Below are 19,832 nucleotides of genomic sequence, written 5' to 3' on the forward strand. Positions count from 1 at the left end.
TTACTGAACCTGAGGCAGGCTGTTAATTCGTTATTCACTTCCCAGCCTGGAAGGAAAAGCATGTTATACCCGAGGGCCAGAACTGATGAACAGAGCCATAAATCAAGCAGTTTACAAGACCAGCAATTAGGAAACAAGCCGACAGAAGGGAGAACTCTGTCAGTAATAAAGCAGACACACCACAGGATCTGCTGAGTGCTCAAAGCAACTGGGGACATACAGTCCTTTCTATACTCCATGTCTAATTCTTCCAGCCATTTGCTGTCTTTTCCTTTGTCTTCTATTTCCTTTTATTTCCTCTCTTTTTCCCTCCAGTTTTTTCTCTGTTCTCTTCTCCCTCTCTTCTGAAAAGCCAACTCTTCCTGAGAAAGCAAGAACGTACCTGCTGAGCAAAAGGATGCAACAGCTGCCATCCAAGAGCAGATCTGGCTCCCATGACTCTGCCCACTGCCCTTCCAAAATTTCCTGCTCTATTTCTGGCCCCTTCAAGTCCTGCCCTTGCTTTCCCTCCCAGTGCTGCAGTGCTGCATGCAGCATGGAACACCAGCCAGGCCCCAGCAGCTGCTCTCTGCAGGCAGCTTAGGTGCACATGCATTAAATCTGAGTGCAGACTGTTTAATCAAGCCTCTTGCTTTCTCACACACCCCCTTCTGCCCAGCATACTACCTCGTCTCTAGGACATCACATATTTGAGAAATCATTGCCAGTGGGGATATGTTTCTCCTGTGTTAGCCTTTGGCACTCAGTACGTGCATAAAGAGGAGAAATATGGTGATTTAGGAGCCTTGTTTTGTCAAGACAGGAGGGAGACCAAATAATCCCAAAACCAATCCCAATCACCATCCCAAGACCAAATGGATCCAGTTATGCCAAGTATGTGATATTCCAGAACAGCCTCTCAAGGGTCTGGAGGAACCTCAGCTTTGTGAAGTCTGCTCTATGGAAACACTTGCTGCTATCACCCATCAGAAACCTTTCTAGCAGGAGACACAGGGCAGAAGCAAGAGAGACAAGGTAGTCATTAGCATGCCACTGTGTGTGTTCAGCCTTGGCTGTTCCATAGCAGCTCCCAGACAAGCTGCTCCCCTCTGCGGGGCAAATCAGTCCGATTTCAGCACATCACGGGCTCAGCTGATAGCTGATAGTCACTTACAGGAAACAAAGTGCTGCCTTTGAGTGCACATTACTCTAACGCGCTCCCAGCTGCTTCTGGTTTTGATCTTGAATGGCAAGGCTAAAGATGTGTCTGGAAGAGTCACTAGTCCATGAGAGAAGGGAACATCTCTAACCTTGAACACAGAGAGACTAACAATCCACCCATCCTCCCCCAGTGCTAGGGCAGAGAGGCTTTGATGAGCACTTTGGCAATGCTGTAGGAAGAGGCTGCAATATAATGTTAAGTAATTAGGTGGCTGCACAGCAAAAGGAAAATAAAGTCAAAATCATTTCCATACAAAGCAGATTCCAGTGAAGGAGTAAACAGCTCTGTGACCTGAGCCAGGCTGCAGTGAACTCTGTGAGGAATCGGAGAGGGCAATGAGCTTCAAGGACTTGAGAAATAGAAATCCTAGCCACGAGGCTGGGGCAACAAAAAAAAGCTCAGCAGCGAGGGAGTCCTTGGGAGAAGATGGGAAATCCTCTTCAAAGGAAGGCTTTTCCCACCCAGATCTTGGCAAGCCATGAGCAGTTACGCTTTGCTTATCTAAGGTCTCTTCCTGGCCAGCCAGCTGCAGATTTCACACTTAGAATGGCTGGAGAGTTTCCAAACTCATCCCAAACGTGCTTTTTCCTCCGATGATGACTAAGATCTCAACAGATTGCATGTGTGGCTTGTAGAAGTGTGCCCTCAGGCTTCCCAATCTGCTATCCAATGGGCCCCTGACTTCACAGAGCCACACAAGGGGCACCCATGGCCAGCAAGTCCCTACCTGAGAGCTTCCATGCGGCTGTGCTGCTGTTTACCACCAGGTCTGGAAAAGGAAAAAAAGTCTCCTTCTCCTGCTGTGCTACCATAGCTGTTCATTTTGCCTAGTAGGTAATAATACAAGAGAAGAGCAACTGGCACTTTACCCATGGCTTTCTTTTCCCAGAAATGGCACAGAGGCTTTCCACAGCATCATGCAGGCTTCTGAATGGCACTCGATGGAAATTCCAGGCGCTTGGCTTTGCCCCAGTTCACTGGGAAGGTCAGAGCTTGCAACAAACCATATGCTCAGTCTTGGCTTTCCCTCACACTGCCAAGAAGTGTCTGCAAGGAATAAAGCCAGAAGGAACGTTAACTGATCGCCACTGAAACAGAGCCTTTCCTTGGCTTTCACCTAATTAACTATCAAGAGGCAGTGACGGAAGGCCCCGCATTGCCAATAAAGAATGTGGGGTTGGTAATTAATTAGCAGCCCATTGGGATCCTAGCACCTCTCGCCCACAGTGAGCTCTATAGATTGATACAAAGGGAATTTAATGGAAACACAGCAGTTTTCCCTTTATGGCCTTAAGCAAAACAGAACTAGTTTTTGAAGGAACCTCATTTACAGTCCTCTCACATAACTGATGCTTAGCACCTAACCCTGCAGGTAAGGGATTGTATTGGAAAGGAACCTGCCTGCAGAATACTGGAATAAGAGAGAAAACCCCTCAAGTAATTTGGTGAGCTATGTTCAGCACTCTCCAAGAATAAGAAAACAGCAAGAGCAGAAGTCGCATCAAGGCAGTCCAGGGCATCCTTAAAGGATGCTCAGAAGATATGATGAGAAGCAGCTGACAAAAGTCAAAAGAGGATCCTGGAATGAGACTGCCCCAAGGTTATGGAGGGTCTGACCCACACGTGGTAACCACATAACTTGCGTTTAACCTGCACGTCCTTCAGGCATGCATCCCATGTCATCCTCACACACAAACTCAAATCAGAGTCAGATCTGCGATGTGCATCCGCCTGTGCAGCCCATTTTATTGCCAGCTCTGAATGTAGTCCTCTTTAAAGATATTGCTGCAAGTCCCCTGCCCAAGCTTGCAGCTGCTCTCTTCCTAACAAGCTCTCTGGCTCATTAACCTTTCATTTTGCTACTCTTGTTCAAAGATGAGGTGTTCTATGCTTGCTCTCATGTCTATCAGCAAGTTCCACTATCTTCCTGACACCACCAACTGCCTGTTGGTCTCTCTCACAAGCGGGCTCCATGCTGGGAGGCTCCATACAGCCTTCAGACTCCTGTGATATTCCCAAAAAACCTTGTCTTTTCCTGTCCTGCAGACATCACTCCTCTTTGTGGGCTCTCATTTTTCCACATACATATAGCTGTCAGTTCCATGAAAACGTCAGCTTAATGCTCAGTTAGCATCAAGAAACAGATCAAGTGGTATGAATCATTTGGAATGAGAAAAAAGAACAGAAGAACCTATGATTCATCCACACCTTGGATACTTTGTGCACTTGTGGTCCCTTCATCTCAAAAGGGATATCAGAACTGAAACAGATTCTGAAAAGAGCGCAACAGATGGTCAAAAACACAGAGCATAATTAAAACCACAATTACTGCATGCACCATGAAGTAGGCTCAGACTCGTTAGCGTGTACGAGGAAAGGCTTTGGGGGAAAAAGTAGGGCTGTGAAGTCATTACTGGTCTGAAGGGGCATCAGCTCTTCATCTTCTCTTGCAAAACAAGAGCAAAAAGGAAGTGGGACCAGCCCCAAGCGTCCTGCCTTCCTTAATACCAGGGAGACCATCCTATCTCAGTGCTTTGAAGCTGGTTTTTGCTTTGGATGAGACAGAGGACCAACTGTACTTACCTCTAATATCTCTCATTACCCTCAGGCAAATAGCCTCCCTCTTCTCTTTTGTATCAAGGAAAAACCAAAAAAACAACCAAAGCCACCATCCCAGCAGTCTCAGAAGTCGATTTACTACATTAATGCTGAAGGTCTTTCCTTGTCTCTCCCCATCTGCCATCTCTCATTCATTATGAAGGAATCAGCCCCCATGTTCTATCAGCTCATAGCACCAGTCCACCCACCAGATTTTCAAGGAAGTCATGCTTTTCTTTATTCATACTTTTAGATGGGAAGAACACCCACAGAGCTGCTTACTTGTCTTCTTCAAAATCTTCTTTGGCTGTGATTTCTGCAGGAAGCTTGGCAGCCATTAGCACAGCACCAAGATCACAGTCAGAATCACTTCACAGCTCCTTGCTCACCTCCACCAGTCTCACACTTCAGTGGGGAGCCCTCTGGGATAGGCCTCCTCCTTTCATCTTGTGATTGTACAGTTCCTGAGCACCTGAGGCTTTGTTCTACACCTCCCATGCTACATAAAGTCCAGAGGTTCTGCCCCACAGCTCCAGAACCTCCTCACTGCAGCCAGCAGCAGCCTTCAGCCCCGGGATCCAAGTGCTCACCCCACAGCAGCCAGACTGTGGCCCCAGCCTAGAGACATCTTGCCCCAAAATCTGGTTCAGAACATGATTCTGTTTCTACTCACCAATGCGAAACAGAAGCAAACACACTGTCAATGAAATGCCTCTGCCTAGGCAGGCTCACTAGTTTCTGGGCTTTTCCTTCACCACCCTGCTCCGGGTTCTACAGCTCCCATAAAAGCCCTGGTTGACTCCCATCATCTCATCTTCCTTTCACTAGCTGGTCCAGGAATTCAGTGGTCTAGGATTACTCCAGACCTGAAGGGCCTTAAAAGAACAAGTCCTCTTAGGCCAAAATCAGGAAAGACTCTTCTCATTTGGGCATAAGTAAGAGAAAGGTTTGGTTAAGATGGAACCCAGACCTAGAAATATATGCATTGCTTGCTCTACCCTCCCAAAAGCTAATCTGTTTGGATGGATACTGTCAGATTAAGTGAGATGGATTCTGGCCTCCTATCTCCTGGGCACAGAAAAGGGCAAAGATTTTGGAAAAGATTTCCCACTCAGCTACTGAGCACCCAGCTCCAGGATAGGCGCTGTGCAGTCATTTTTCACAGTGAATGTGGTTAAGAGCTGGACAGGAGCCTAGAGAGGCAGAGGAATACACAAACAGAGATATATTTGTAAATCTGGATGAGGTCCAGACCAACTGGACCTAGCATTGAAGTTGTCTGTGCTTTGAGCAAGGGCCTAGACTGAAAACCCCATGGGGTTCCTTTCACACAGCATTGTCCTGTGCCTGTAGGACCCTATGGCCTTCAAACAGCAGGCATAATACCATTGCTTAGTAAAAGCAGGACTCTCCTCCAGACACAGAGCACACCACAGAGCTCAGGTCTCCTCAGCAGAAGTACCTGGCTCTGGCCCTCAGACAGGTGTCCTTTCGATGCAGGTGAACAGTGCCTGCCTTGACAGCATTGCCAGAGTCTTCTAGATAAGCCAGAAGGAGAGAGCACCCATGGAAAAGTAATCTGAAGGAAAAAAACTGAAGTGTGGGAGTGAAATGCTGATTGGGTTGCATTTGCATTTCAGTAAAAATGCACTGACATCAATGTCTGGCTCTAAAAAAGCATTCCAATTTTGAAAGTAGTTCGTAAGAGCCTTGGTAAAGGAGAGTTCTTGGCAGAGGGTGGTGTCTGCAAGAGAAACACCAGTTCCCACTGACAGATACTCAGAGGATGAGAAATAGCTCTCCTGTACACACAGAAACACCTCAGGATTGGCCTCCAATAGGAGAGATCTTACATCCTCATCTGGAGATCATCATGGAAAATAAGAATTTTAGACAGCCACTTTATAGCTCTGAACATCAAAATAAGTAAACGTACAGCATCTCAGAAGTTCTAGAGATGAAGAGGCACAGACTTTTGATGGGATTCCAACTAATTTCACTACATACTGCATACAAAATCTGGCTTTAACTCTTCCTGTGCTATCAGTCTTAAGATTTCTACCTTTAAGCAGATTTCTAGTAAGATCTTCTAGTAAGAGTGGCCGACTGCAGCAATCCACAGCACTCACTGCAGCCAGGGCATACTTGGGCCCTCTTGCAGTGCAGCAGTTGGACAGACAGGACTGAGCTGTAAGGATGTGGGTAGGAGAAGGTGCTTTCTGCTGCTTACCTTCAAGAATGCAGCAGTTTTGGGTGTATTTTCTGAACTCAGATCACCTGAAGATGCTTGGACATTTCTGACAAGCGCCCTGAGACTGTGCAGCAGTATGGTGGAAGATACTTCTGCTAGTCGGAAACTCAGTCGTGAAGTCTGTGTTTAGGATTATATGTCCCCAAAGCAGCATGAAGCTAGGGAGGAGCAAACAAAGCCATGAGGGGAAACATCAGAGAGTTCCCTTGGAAGAATCCCCTTCATGGAGAAGGGCTCAAGCAATGGTAGGCTTTTCTAGATTACACCTTCCAAAATCCCAGGATCAGCCAGAATGGAGCTGGGTTGTTATTTCCCCAGCAGTCTACCTCTAGAAACCAAACCTTCTAATACCTGCACACACACACAAGGGTTCAGCACTGGACATGTCCTTGTTTTTTACATACATAATAAATAGGTGCTCGCAGCCCAGAGAATGCCCTGCTGCACTGCTCAGCAGCTGGCTGGTATCCTTTTAAATAATCAGTGGGCTCTCTAATGGTACTCCCTGCCTTCTGTTCTTGCAAGCAGCCAGCTAGAAGTGCTTATTTGCAGTCAGGCCCTGCACGATGATAATAGATGATAAACATAATTATTTGGGGTCCTGATTGCCTGTGCTTTCTTCATTCTGTTGCTGATATGCAAAACAGTCTCAATGTTTTCAGTTTTATGGGCGGAAATTTTGACGATACAGACTTCATCCTAAAGGAAGAACTGCACGTTCAGGGAAACAAAGTGTTCAAGGCAACGAGCCGTTCCCTGCACTGAGCTGCAGCTGTGGCAGACTTCTGCTTTTGAAAAACCAAGTCTTTAAGATGCACCTGAACACTCTGCAAAGCCAAGGTCAGAGTGTGATGGGAAGTGAGTTTCATTATTCGGCTGTAAAACCAACAGACAGGAAAACATTAGCGATGAGCCAGTTAGACTGACTTCTGCTCATAGCAGTGCTGTCACGTAGATATCACAGAACTCAGGATTTCAGGAAGCTGAATAACATTAAGTCTTCCAAAGCAGCAAAATGTTCCATTAGATCTATCAGTTGAGCGTGTGAAGCTGTGGGGTTGGGGAACACTTTGCTACACTAGTCAGGAGCTGAGTGCCTTCAGATGTGGAGCAGCAGATGCCTCAGAACAAAATCCAGAATGCAGATTTCTTACTTCTGTTTTAAAACAAAACTGGGATCTGATGCAGCAGCGGTGCTCTGCACAGAGGATCTGCTCCAACCCACAAGCCCATGTGCCCAAATCTGCACAGCCACATTCAGACATGGGTGCACAGAGCCATGAGAGACATGCAAACACATACTGTGACACCTAGCAGGATGTGCATAGGAGAAAAAAGGCATGGCAAGCCCATCCCCCTGCTGTAGTCTTCTGTCATTTTCTCTCTATTGTCATATGGTTCTTTCTGTAGACCTGGGCTGTGAACTCCCTTTTAAATGATCCATTCCACATGGTGAGAGATGGAACTGGTAAGGTCAGGACAGCCTGAACAGCAACAGTCTTTCCTGCCAACTCAGGAGAAGGTGGGTTACTGGGAGAAGGCTGAGAGGCAGCAGGAACAGCAGGGCTGGCAGGGATGATACTCACACCAAGTAGCCCTGCTTTTCTCTAAGTTAACCCCATCGTGACCCGGCTCCACAGACAGGCAGTGGCTGGGACACGGTGATGCAGAAAACAACTAGCTCTTTAAGTTTTATTATTAAATAAATACATCAATCCAGCTATCACAAGGCGTTGAAGCCAAAGTAGCCAAGTTAAGGATAGGAGAGACGAGAAAAGCCTTAGAGAGAACAGGTAACAAGAGATGTGTTTATTGCAGAGGAGAGAGAAGGCTTCTAACACAAGCAGGCTGCACACCACAAACATTCCCCGTGGTCTGGTAGGGCTGTACAGAGATATTTACACATACAGGCAGGGAGACGCCAATCCCTGGCTGATGAACAATCAACTTTTATTCTCTCCAGACCAGCAAAGCCAAGATTTTAGTAAACACGTAACACCAGAAATGTGCCTGTGGATTGGATAGAGCAGAGCTTTGGCTCCCCTTGCCAAATAACAAAGCCATTCTCCTGTGGGTGGTTTCACAGTGAGGCTTCTGTGGGAAGGAAGTGTTTCTAGTGGTCAAGGCAGGGAATGGGGGTTCAGCAGACCTGGCTCCCATCCCTGGCTCTAGGCACATCAGGGAAGCTCTGCAGCAAATTTGCACTCTTGCAGGAGTCACTGCTACCCTCTGTTCACCTCTCCTTGTTCAGGCACAAATTGCTCCTTAGAGGAACAAAGTGACACAGATTTTCCCCCACCTGATCCCACTTCCTGACCTTGCAGAGTTATTGCGGAGTCTGTGTGATTGATGCCTGCAAGCTGTCAGAGCTGTTTGGATGACAATCTGTCTGGAAGGTATTGGAAGACGTGCACACGTGAGAAAGAGACACGCAACCCACACACTCTACTTCCCTCCGTGCTGGCAAGCCTCCATCCAGATTTGCTCCTTCCACTACTCACACATTTAAATATTCACAAGATGGGCCTGCAGATAACCTGTGTTATAAAGCAAAGTAGCCAACACTGGCTGAACAAATGCCATTACAAATATCCAACCACTTCTTTGGTTGCATAGACTTCTCATTTTACTTACAAAATCAAGTGAATGCAAAGACAGACTGAAAGCCTACAGCAGATTCTACCCATTTCTGCTGGGCTGGCACCAGGGCCCTTTGCATTGTTCCCTCTTTGTTTCAGCCACAGATGTCATTAACATGCTGCTTACCCCCCCTTCCAGCTCACTGATGAAGACACCAAAGGACCTAACCCTAATCCCTGTGGCACGCCTTTAGATAAGCACCTCCTAGGAGAGTTCCCATCAACATCATAGTGATGAAGGACTGTTGTCTTGAGGTGTGCATAGCTATTAGAGCTAATGACTTCACCTGACGTAGTTTATTTTGCAGTGAACACCACGGGGAGAACCTACCAACCTCACCAACAGCTTGTAAAGTAAATAATGAAAGAAGGAACAGCATACGGTCACTCAGGATGGCTCTGTGTTTAGTAGGCACACCAAGTTCATCTGCTTGTGGTGTTTTATCCCATTTCTCTTTCTACTTTCTCTCTCAGTTTTATCTGCACACTGTTAATTTTTTTAAACATTCTCTCACCTTGTTGGCTGCATTTCAAGAGTAGGTGGCATGAGTCAACTGCAGTGGACTAGCATAAAATGTTGTAAGATACTTCCCTCAAGTGGAAGGAATAAAAATCACTCAGCTGTGTGTCACAGACTCTGTAGTATACCTCAGGTAGCAGAAAGAAAAAGAGAGGTGGACACCTACATGAGGTAGAATCTGCCAACCTGCTTGAAAGTTGTTAGGAGCATATAAAAAATATCAGTGATACTGCAAAAAAAATCCCAACCAACGTCCCTGCTCCACTAATATCAGGGCATATAAGAACTCACCTGGACATCCTTTGTAAGAGAGAACCTCAAGTTACTACGAGGGCAGATGATGTATATCCATGACCAGGTTTTGAAAATGCCTTGAATGCTGAGCTGAAGTGTTCTAAGAGCTCCCACATAACACTCCAGCATAAATGGAAGTGGCTGCTTAGAAGCAGCCTGAGGGAAGACATACCTGAGTCCTGTATAACAAGGCTTCTGCATCTATTAGGGCCTGCAGCAGGGCTGCAAGGGACAGACAGGAGGAACCAGATACAGACTGCAGTCTGCTGGTGGAGCTGGTGTGGGTGGTATCTGTACTCACCCTATGGCTGATGTCTGATCTCATCACCACTGCTTGCCTCAAAGCGACGAAACATGAACAAAGAATTCAGATCTCGCCGTAGTTTTACTGTTACGAAAATAGCAACTCAGCTCCAGTCTCTTCTGCATGCACTGAACAGGAGAGCATTTCATCTCCTGCAAATAAAAAGAGATCAGAGGAGCCTAGCACAAGGCAGGATTTGTCTCTGTAACTGATCAGTTCAACAAAAGGAAACACAAACCATTTATTAGTGAAAATGAATTGTGCCATCAAAGGAGGTGTCTGCAATTATTTCTTTTAAATATCATGTTTCATTAACTGGAAAATATATAATTAATAAACTTGCCCCCTCATTTTTGTTAAGTTTCACTGCAAGGACCTTATTACTGAAATAAATCTTTCTAGCAGTGCGTGTTGACAGAACAGAGGAAGGTGCACGCCTCTGTGTGTGTGATAATTTCCTCATGTGAAACTGAATTGCTAGGGAGGAATAATCACCTTTCTTCACTGCTGAGACTGTAGATATACCCCACTCTGAGACCAGTTGTTTAAGCTCATGCCTCTTGGAAGCAGGCAAGAAGAGACTGCTTTGGCTGGCAGATGACTTGATCCAAAAGACATTAAGCAGATGCAGCTCTTCTTTCACTGGCAAGTATGGAGATACAAAAAATCAAATGTATTTTTGGATTCACAGTCCATTAAAAAGGTCTCCTGACTATCTAGCTGTTCAGAAAGACCTCGGTGGTTGGGCTGATATCCAGACTCTTTTATATAAGCCCCACATTCATCCATCTCACAACGCTGCACTAGACCTGCACAACTGAGATCTGTTTTCCACACACATCCAAACTGTTATGATTTGGGGATGTTTGGTGATGGCTGTAAATGATACCAATTAGAAACACTTCAAAAATGTTGCTGAAATTTGACTCCAAGCATAAAATTCCCCTTAGATTCTGTCTCCACTTGTGATCTTTCCCTCAAGTTAGTTGATTGCCAGTTCACCGAGGATAATTAAAATATTTCCAAAGGCTGTTCTGGGCAATCCTTTTTTGCCTTGCTGCAGGCTACAAATGTTCGTGGTTTGCCCTAGGCTGATGTTCATTCCTGCCTGATTTGGCACAAGCAGCAGTGCATGCCAAACAAGGAGGAAAGCCTGCCTCCATCACAACTCTCCTTCCCAGGGTAGGTGGCACAGGGATCAAGAGAGCAGTGGCAGGAGGAAGAACAACACAAACACTCACTGGGTAGAAGGTGATGCAACTTCTGGGTAGCAAGGAGAAGAGGGCTGTGTGCATTTTAATAAAGCCCTATGATCTCACTGCTTTTGAGATGTCTGGATGCCTTCAGCAAAGTCAATGGGTTCTAGAGACAAGGGAGAACAAAAGCTCTGCGGGTTGTGTTCTGGGAAATGTACAACCCCTAACTTGGTGCAGGTCAGACCTCAAGAAACAATATTAGACAACCTTGCCTTGCTACTGCGCTGAATCTAAATAGGGGAACCCATTCTCCACATCATTTTAACCAGCATTTATGAATGTTAAAACAGCCAACCAATTTGATTACACAGAAATTTTTGAGTCAGCAAATTATCTAGTTAAATGATGCATATAGAATTGGTAATTCAACAGCAACAGAAATCTTTTAAAATTTCTTATCATCTAAAGGCAATAACCCTATAAAAAGATGAAAAGAGAAGGGCCGAAGGTATTGCCCTTGTAGAAGAAATCATATTTCAGGTATCACCTTCAATGTAACCTTTATGCAGCTATGCAAACAGCGCGGGTTGAGTCCAGGTTTAGAAGGAGTGGAATGGAAGCTCTGAAAACATTACGTGACGTATTACGTATCACAATGACTTGCCCTGGTCGTGCACTAGGGGAGGGGATCGTGTGCCAGCCCATCTCCCAACGCGCTTCTCTGCTTCAACACTGTGTACAAAAGTGTGACTTTATTTTTGTAGACAAAAGCGTGACAATGCCATGCAACATGTGTGCTCCCATCCCTCAACAGCTGAGAGCCCCTTTGTGCAGACACACTGATTTTTGCATTCCACAGCACCTCTGCTGGGTAAGAGCAGGAACACGGGAGAACGAAGATGGAAAAGTTAAGCAACTTCACTCTCCAGCTCTTGGGCTGCGCAAAGGGGAGGGAGCAGGGAGGCGAAGCATCTGGCTTCACTGCTTCTCTAACAGCCTGGCAGGAAGGCTGCTGTCAATTCCACCTTCTGCCTTGTTGGAAGAAAGTAGAAGTGACAAGAGGCCCTCCAGGCAAGCAGCCAGAAACCAGAAATTCAATTGAGCTACCTCCCAAAACTGGACTTTTTTGGAGACCCTTTCCCTGAAATTGTTTCGCCTTTAAAAAAAAAAAATTTCTTTGCAGTTCAGGGCCAATTCATCATCCCTGGTCTCCTGGCTCTCCTTTCCTCCAAAAGCATGATTTGCACAAAAAGATTTCCATTTTCTGGGCCGCTCTACAGCCAGCCTCGCCCACAGTAAATACATACACACATAAATATGCACTCACACGCACACACAAACATTGTTATTTATAGATAGAGGCACTGCCACAGATAAATACACGGGTGCGTTCCCCTCCCATAGAACACGTGAGAGAGAAGCAATACTGCAGCTGAATTCACTCTACACTCGTTGATTAGGAAACAGAGTGTGGGACATACGGTCTATCTCTAGGGCTTAGACCAACTGGTTATTGGCTGGTGCTGTTTTTCTCTAACAAGCCCCTGGATATATCACTGTGGCTGCAGAGAAATGTAGCTGAAAGAGCCTTTCACTGTCAGTAGCAATCTGTCACTTCGTGTATCTTACCCTATCTCTTCCAGCACAAAAGCTTCGGAGCTGCAAGTCAGTTAGGAGAAAGGTCATTCTGCAGGTAGGCTCTGGTGTTTTTCTTTATTTCTGGGAACGCGTGGCCAGCTTGAGGCACTGTCTGGATGCTTCAGCATGTGTTTCAGCTTCACAATATGCCTGGCTATAATTTAAGACAAGAGAGCATTTCCATTACAAACCCCATTTTTCCCATGGATTTATTTCCCCTCTATTTGGCTTCACTTTGGGGTGGACCTTCCCTGAATATATTCACAGGCAGGGAGAAACTATTTTTCTTGTGCAATGTTTAAATCCAGCTCAGCTTCTTCTGGTCGTAAGAAATTACATATGCACACAAACACTCTCGAGCACATACAAAAAGCTTATACAAACATATGCCCGCAGAGAGATCTGTTACAAAAAAGACAAGCCAATGCAAATAAGCTCAATTTCAGAGGTGAATTAATTTGACTGACTTTATTATCCTAAATTATTAACAAGTTCTAGCAAACTTAGAATGCAATAACCACACATGGGCTTTCATGTGAGTCAAACAGAAACAGATAACTTTTCCTGATAGACGTGGTATCAGCATAAATCTGCAACGGCGAAGTTGGAGGCAGAAACTCGACACAGGACCCCTCTCTTTGCAGGTTTGTGCTCCCAACTCCTGTGTGGTTCTCCTCCCTGAAATATTCCAGTGAAATGAATCACCCTCCAACAATGCCAGAACTCCCCTGTTTTCATGAACACCAGCTGAAACCTGACCTCCACAGCATTCTAATCTGTTTATGACTTGGTCTGGCTCAGTGAGCCCATTTTGGGGGGCATTTTTTTTTTCTTTTTTAAACTCCTTCATCGATTCTAGTCCAATAAAGCACATCGACAGAAGCAGTTTGTGCTGACTAGTGCCTCTAGTTCCAGGAGAGCCTTCATCCCACTTCTGATGGCACTCAAAAAGGATGATGTTATGCCCAGGCCTGTCTTTCAACTATGCTGTAGATACCCTGCATAACCCCACAGAGGCACCACAGCCTTCCTGGACTTCACCTCTCCTCTGGTGATCGCTTTTCCTCTGGTGAAACGGGGATGTTAGCTTTCCCCTGCCTTGCTGCAGTGCTGTTGTGCTATCTGGCTTGATGCAAATCCTTCCAGTGCCACAGGAAGCCTGATGAGGCAGTCAGGAATGCAACAGATTTATCCCATCAGGAACACTGCCCATATATCCAATCAGCTGGAGATGCTGTGGCTGTCCTCAGAATACGTGGTATTCTCTCTTCTTTTCTTGATCTTTCCCCTGAGGGTAGGAAAACACTAAGAATATCATCCAGGAAAAATGGTTAGTGTTTTCCCATAGTGTTTTGTGACTCCTAAGTACAATGTAATCATTTTCTCTGGTGAACTTTTTGCTAAGAGGACACAACAACACGGCAGAGAGCTGCAGAGACTGAAAACATGAGCTCAATTTACCCACAGAGCAGATGAAAGTTCCTGTTGTATTTTTCATCTAAGTACAGCAAATCCCTCTGCCAAGCAACAGCCCAGGTGGCCACAAATACTGAAATGCTAACTGCCTGCATGGTATGCAGGCAGGCACGCAGTGAGTCCTTCCAGGAAAGCAATGCCACCTGTCAGCAGCACAGGGAGCTGGAGACAGCTCTGGAGGCATTGAGAGCTGCTGGATTCTCAGTCCTCACGAGCCTCCTGCAGTTAGGAAGCACTGGTAGGGTTTCACTCTTCATCAGCGACTGCTGCACTCTGCAAGTGATGTGGCAGAGATGGCATCAGGCCAACGGGAGCCATGTGTAGTGAAAATGCAACTCATTGCTCAGCAAGGGGGGGGAAGATAAAAGAAAACATGGGCTCTAAACCTACCTGGGTCTGCTGCCTCCACTGCTGCTGCAAGAAGGGGGGACTGGCAGGCAAGCTTATTGCACATTCAGTTAGCATCAGAGCAGGAGCACTAGCTTCAGGCTCCTCATTTATACACAGAAGAAAAACTGAAATGCTTCCCGTTCCCTCACCTTGCACAGCACCAAGAGGAGGATTTCATTCCACAAGTGGAGGATTTATTCATTCCACACAGTCTGTGAGCTGTAGGGGTAGGAGCATACACAGTGGGATGATGGGCAGGTGGATGGATGGCAGTGAATGCTGCAGGCAGGCTGGAGCACAGGCAGACAGCTTGCTGCGTGTTCCAGAACCAAGAACTGCTTGAATTGCTGGAAGTACTGCAACAATCCTGGGTGACATGATGGACAAGGAGCCTGTGCTGCCTCACATGCTGCAAAAGCATGTTCCACCTGTGCCTTCCTAGCACGTGCTTCCCTCAGTATCACCCTCCATTCCCATATGCCGAGTGATCTGGACTGCTGGGCCCGGCAGGACAAACACACTGGGCTTCCTGGCGGCTCAGCCAGGACTTATGAAGCCATCACGCACTCAGGCTGTCTCTGAACAGTGCCAGCACGCCTTGATATGTTGCCTGCTTTTCACCTGATTGTCATCTTTGGATGCTATCGCTGAAAGGCATTTTGGAGCTTGAGGACCTGCTGCGAAGAACGAGGCCAAATTCCCAGCCCTTCCGCCTCCCCACTTCTCCCTTGCCTTCTTTTTTCTGGAAAGTTTTCCCATGCTAAGTATAGTTCCTAACAGGTGTGTGACCAGAGGGGACTGTCAGGGATGCAGCTGTCCCCACAGAGGCCGGGATCCATCTCCATCTGTCCCTGCGTTCTTCGGCCATGGGCTGGGGGAGCTTCAGAGACTCAGACAGGGAGGAGATATGTGTACAGACACAGAGGGAGGATAACCGTTCCAGGGAACGCCACAAACAAAGCCTTTGACATCAAACTAATGCATCCTCTGAGGCTTTTAAAGAGCCCTTGCCACATACAGGCAGCCTGCCAGCTAACTCATCTCTCTTCCTTGCCATGCTAGCAGCCTGATGCCAAGGTCAGGCTTTAAATGAAAGCTGACTGCTTTGCAATCCCCAGGGCCTCATTTGGGGATGCCACAAGACTGGTAAGAATCGGCAGAAAATACCTGACCAGAGCCAGCTCCAGCGACGTCTGGGGCCTCTCTGCTCCCACACACACCTTTTACCAGGGCATAACACCTTCAGATGCAGACACCAGCAGGAGTTTCATCTGGACACTATCCATTATGAGTAGCAGCTCTGGAAGCCCCGACAGTCTGGACTTACTGTGAAGCTTTCAGAAATAGGGTGTTGTTCTCCAGTCCTCAGCTCCGCATGCTAAATTCCACTTTTGTTATTACAAAACTGGCATTTCAGCTCTCACAACTGAAAAGTCTGAGAAAGTGGCTCTGAGATGAAAACCCTACTCCCCAGACCTACAGCAAACAAGAAGAGTTAAAGCCAGATTTGTAATCTCTAAGGTTTTTAAGCCAATTTTGTGACTGTCTCAGGCAGCTCTGGCATCGTTTGTAATTGGTGACTCACTGAACAGAGGGGATCTGACCAAGGGGACTGGGGTGGTTCTCTCCGGTGCAGAGATTTCTGAAGCTGGAAGAGAGGAAGCATACAAAACACAAGCAGACATTTGAGAGGCATTTGCAAACTATCTCAGAGACAAAATTTCCTCTCAGTCCCGCCTGCACATCTCTGCAAACCTATCTGGCCTTTATGGAGCGGTTTAGAACAATTTGACCCAGAGTCTGAACAACAGAATTAAGCTCTAGGTCAGCAGAAAAAAAAAAAAAAAAAATGACTGCAGCTGCTTATTATTGCTTGCTATTGAAGAGTTATTGTTACTACAGAACGTTTGTTTCCCTGAGCCACATTGTGTAAGTGTCGGTGCCTTTGCTAGATTTAATGGTCCAATTATCATGGGCTGTGTCACCTCCTCCCCTTTCTACATGACGAGACCTGCTCTCCTGCCTTCATTCCCCTCTGCTGTTTTGCTAGCAGGCAAACACACCTCTGCCGCTCCTTCGTGGGTAGCCTTCCTTGTAATTTCTCCCATGCTTGGAGTGGGCGGAAGAGGCAGAGTGGAAGAGGCAGTCTCTGGGCTGGATATTTCACCCTAAAGATGGCTGGGAGGGGGTCCTCTCTGGATGAAAGCTTTTACTTTACAGAAGTTCTCATTTAGAGTTAGTCACATCAGGGTCTTCTCCCAGACACTGCAGTGAGCTCTGGTCCTCTGGACCCTCTGCTGTATGCCAACCTGCTCAGAGGCTGGCATTAACAGCTTTGGCCAGGATGTCCAAGGAGACAAGGAGTGACAGGGCACTGCCAGACAAGAAACTGTTTCCATCACCTGAAACAGCTGGTGACCAAAGATCAACTAGTCTGCCATCGCCCTCACAGTCCCTAAGAAATACCCTGCAAATATTCCAGAGGGAAACAAATCTACTTTTGGTACACTAATGCTTGTAGGGCAGTGCCTCAACCAAAAATTCATACAGATATGGAACTCATCAGTCATTCTCCTTCCCTAAGTGGTCACTGTAAAGCAAAGGAGAGTCAGTTTAAAACAGCAGGAGCTGGCTGGGCTGGTGAGGAAGGGGCCAAGCTCCCCTTCTGGATCCCAAGAGCAGCCTGCAGCAGGTCATCCATGACATACCCTGACTACTGTATCTGAGAACATCAGCTCCTCACCAGGATATCAAAAAAAAACAATATAACAAACATCATTAGAGAGTTTCACAATAGGATCAGACATTTATGGGAATAAGAACATCATCCGCAGTGACAGTAGCTCAAATGAAAATCATAACAGCTATTGATTGGCCTGCTTCAGGGTACAAGCTGCTTGCCAGCTGGGTCAGGGGGAAATCTCCCCCCATAGGGTAGTAATGCAAAATTATGGGCATTATGGGATTTTTATGCCTTCCTTTAAGGCATCTGGCCTTGGCTGCTGGTGGAGACACAGTACTGGGCTGGGAGGACCATCAGTCTGTTCAGCCCAAACATTTGCTATGTCCTAAAGAGAAATTAAGGGTTCCATCACTGAGACATCACACAGCAGAACTGCTCACTCTGTGCATCACATCTGCAAGGCAAGAGTGCGACCAAAAACTCTGAACGCTCCTGGAGTGCCACCATGCCCAGTCCCACTGCCAGCCTGCTGTAAGGTGCAAACAATCTGTCTCTATTTCTGATGGGGTCACCTTTCTGCCTTAAGATGCTCACCCCAGGGCAGATGAGCACCGTGGGGCACAAGGAAAGCCCTGCTTGCCTGAGAGCAGGGATGGGACTGTGACTTCTGGTACTGTAACAATGAAGAGCTCCTACCCAGCACCAATGGGTGATCTGGGTCCTCATGTCCCACACAGGAACCCAGCCTCTGGCAAAACAGCTGTCAGAAGGTCAGGCTGGCTGTGGAAGCAAGAACAACGGTCTTAAAAACTTCAGGATCCACATGGAGATCCCTTCTGCTTGCGTGGAACAACAACTCATCCATCACTCATAGCCAGATAGGGCCATTCATCTTCATTTGACAATACCTTCAATCTACAAACACCTAGATTAAGTCTCACAACCAGTCTGGGAACTTTTACCAGTCAGGATCCTTTTACCAAGCCAGGGGTGTACTTTACTGGCTCAGATGCACCACAAGGTTTGGCCTCAAAGAATTCCCATCATGACTTCTACAGCAGGATTTTCTGAGAAGCCACTACACCCCCATCTTGTTGAGCCAATTATTTTGGTGTTTAAGTGGAAGCCAAATTCTGCAATTGCAGAGCATGTGGTTGTCTTGTGGCTTGCCCTAAAGGAACCAGTAGTGCTGCTGGGAACCCTGGCCCAGCAGCCCTGAGCCTGGTTTTCTGCAAATCGTAGAGCCTGCTGCTTACATGGCCGTCCTGGTGCTCCTGTATCTCTGCTGGGGCCAGAACAGCTCTGGAAATGGTAGGGTCTGAACTGCTTTTGTAGAAGAATAAGGGGATCTTGCTATAAAACCGCAGTAACTCCTGGGACTGACAGGCATCCTCCCCACATATGCTGGTTTGACTGAAAGGATGGCATCAGCATCCTGTAATGCCCATAACTGCGCAGTATTACCCTCTGGAGGGAGATTTCACCCTGACCCTAGCTGGCAAGCAGCTTATTTCACTGGGATAAAAGGCTAAAAATTTAGGATCTGACTTGGAAAACTCTAAGGGAGGCTGCACTCAAGGATATTCCAGCTAGACAAGATTTTTAAATACAGATCTCAGTGCATCACAACCTCTGCAGGGTCTGCTCCCTTCTAACACAGAACCATGCCCCAGCTCTATCTGTCTAGGGGAACAAAGTCCTCACTCATGTAGGGATGTTGACCAAATCATAAAGAAGATATAATGACGTTGTCTTGGCTGACATGCTGATCGATGCTTTTCATGCAAAATTATGCTTTCTGCAACTAATAAATATTGATCTTTTTTTGTTTCTGTGTAGCACTGTAATAAACAGTGACTCAAATATCTACCAGCACTGAGCATCCTTGCTCCTTTACAGCCCACAGCCCCCTGCAGTCAACACCAGCACCCTTTTGCACTGTTTGGTGTTTTTAGGTTTGCTTGAGCCCAACAGACGTGAGAGCATCACGTGTGATCCCATGGAAGGAAGAGTGCAAAGACCCATCTTAATTCTTCTGTCCTTTTGAACAGTGCTTGTCACTTCTTCACAGGATGAAGTAGAAGTTAAATGGAATTGGAATGAGAGCTAGAAAGGGATGTCAGAGTCATGTCCTGGGCAAGTTTAGGATAATAAACATGAGAAACTGGACCAAACAGAAAACAAACAGAAACATTTGCAACTACTTGGCAGGGGAATCTTGCAACCTGTAATGAATGGGTATGGTCAGACAGCTTGAAACTCTGTCAGTCAAAGCTTGGAATTCAGTAGCAAGTGCCTGGCTACTAGCTTTGTAGAACAAGGCATCCATCTAGCCCCGCGTTAAGCACTGAGCCAACATCACAGCTGTCCTGCTCTCTTTGCTCCTCTTCTGGAAAGGGGGCAGGCAGTGCTCTGTGTTTCACACCCACTTGGCTTCCTCACCTTGCTCAGCTGGTGTAGCACTGTATCCAAGCGCAAAGCAGCAGTGACTCAGCTCTGCTCCCATAGCAGAAATGTTCACAGATAAAGAGATTGTCCTCTCCAAAGGGTCTGTTGTGAAACAGCCTCAGGAGATGGCAGAAGCACATCACAGTGCAAAGCAAAACCCTGTAGAGCTGAACAAGTCAGAAGCAGCTGAGATT

At 46.6% G+C, this 19,832-nt stretch overlaps 1 long non-coding RNA gene across 2 annotated transcripts in view; it reads right to left on the reverse strand.

The window, feature by feature from the left end:
- Nucleotides 1-2,082: 2,082 nt before the first annotated feature.
- LOC125698173 (uncharacterized) overlaps nucleotides 2,083-19,832 on the reverse strand; it is a 50,001-nt gene continuing 32,251 nt past the window's right edge. For both annotated transcript variants that reach the window (XR_007379100.1, XR_007379101.1), the window contains 3 exons: nucleotides 12,633-13,929; nucleotides 9,805-9,959; nucleotides 2,083-2,248 (listed from right to left, as the gene is read on the reverse strand). This is a non-coding gene — a long non-coding RNA (uncharacterized LOC125698173). The remainder of the gene's footprint in view (nucleotides 2,249-9,804; nucleotides 9,960-12,632; nucleotides 13,930-19,832) is intronic.

This window comes from Lagopus muta, chromosome 10 (assembly GCF_023343835.1).
Source record: "Lagopus muta isolate bLagMut1 chromosome 10, bLagMut1 primary, whole genome shotgun sequence".
Lineage (NCBI taxonomy): Eukaryota > Metazoa > Chordata > Aves > Galliformes > Phasianidae > Lagopus > Lagopus muta.